This window comes from Cebus imitator, unplaced genomic scaffold (assembly GCF_001604975.1).
Source record: "Cebus imitator isolate Cc_AM_T3 unplaced genomic scaffold, Cebus_imitator-1.0 Scaffold607, whole genome shotgun sequence".
Lineage (NCBI taxonomy): Eukaryota > Metazoa > Chordata > Mammalia > Primates > Cebidae > Cebus > Cebus imitator.
The window spans coordinates 615,681-617,138 of NW_016107922.1; the positions used below are offsets into that span (position 1 = coordinate 615,681).

General features: G+C 47.4%; 1 protein-coding gene across 1 annotated transcript in view; it reads right to left on the minus strand.

Annotated features, from left to right (window-relative positions):
- SLC25A18 (solute carrier family 25 member 18) overlaps positions 1-1,458 on the minus strand; it is a 25,282-nt gene that overhangs the window by 17,734 nt on the left and 6,090 nt on the right. The gene's annotated exons all lie outside the window — the stretch shown is intronic.

Sequence of the window (1,458 nt, forward strand, 5' to 3'; positions counted from 1 at the left end):
AAAAAAAAAAAAAAAAAAAAAAAAAAAAAAAAAAAGAATGTTACAACTGAGTTGGGAACTCAGTGCCTCAATGCAGGAAGATTTCTCCCGGTTTTGGAGACACGGAGAGGTTTCCGGAAGAAAGTGACAATTGCTTTTGGGCAGGGGAAAAGGCAAAGATGCTGATGGAATGATAAAAGCAAGGGCGGAGACGTAAAATGGAAATCCAGCTTTGGTAAAGAGTCTCATTCGGGGCAAAAGAAAAGGCTGTTAAACCATGTTGGGTGCAGATCAAACAGGACCTTGCTGCCAGGCACAGGGTCTGGGAGAGGTGAGGAATCCGCAGTGGACACTGAAGTCAGAGACGCAGGTTCAGACCCCAGTTCCTAAATTATTAAGTATTACACTTCAAGCAAGTTACTTAACTTAGTGCTTTCTTCGTAAAGTGGTATGGGACATCCGTGGAACAGGATCACGATGAATATTCAATGAGGCTGTAGAGTGGATTTGAGGATACAATTGCTTTTGAAATACTTTGAACCTTAGTTTACTGCTTACTAGCTGTGTGACCTTAAAGAAGTTGCTTAAGTTCTCTGTGCTGCTTGCTCACCTATGAGATAGGACTCGTATCTAGATACTTAGTACAGTGGCTGGAACATAAAAGGTATATATATGCTAATTATTTGTAAAATATATATTATTTTTGTGACAGTGTCTCGCTCTTGTCACCTGGGCTGGAGCGCAGTGGTATGATCTTGGCTTATTGCAGCCTTGACCTCCTGGGCTCAGGTGATCCTCTCACCTCAGCCTCCCACGTAGCCAGGACTACAGGCGTGCCACCATGCCTGATTTTTATTTTTTTTGTAGAGACAGGGTTTTGCCATGTTGCTCCAGGCAGGTCTAGAACTCCTGACCTCAAGCCATCTACTGTCTCAGTCTATCAAAGTGCTGGGATTACAGACGTGACCCACCACACCCGGCCCATGCTAATTTTCTTCCCCTTTCGGGTGGGCAATGGAAAGCTGATAGAGGATGCTGTGGAGTAGGGACCCAATGGGACAGTTCAGGTCTATGGCAGCGTCAAGTGGTTTGGGCAGGTCAGGGAGATGACACAAGCTAGGGAAAAGACAAACAGCCTGCCCCCAGGAAGGAAGAGGTGTGAGTGGGTTCTGTGAAGATCCAGCAGGCTTGGCAGGTGGTGGAACACACCAGAGGCAGGTATCAGGTTGAAACACGGATCAGCAGGAGGAAGATACATTATCCCCCCAGCTTATTGCGTTAGAAGCAGGGGTAGGTAGGCCGGGCGCAGCAGCTCACGCCTGTAATCCCAGCACTTTGGGAGGCCGAGCCGGGCGGATCACGAGGGCAAGAGATCGAGACCATCCTGGTCAACATGGTGAAACCCCGTCTCTACTAAAAATACAAAAAATTAGCTGGGCATGGTGGCGTGTGCCTGTAATCCCAGCTACTCAGGAGGCT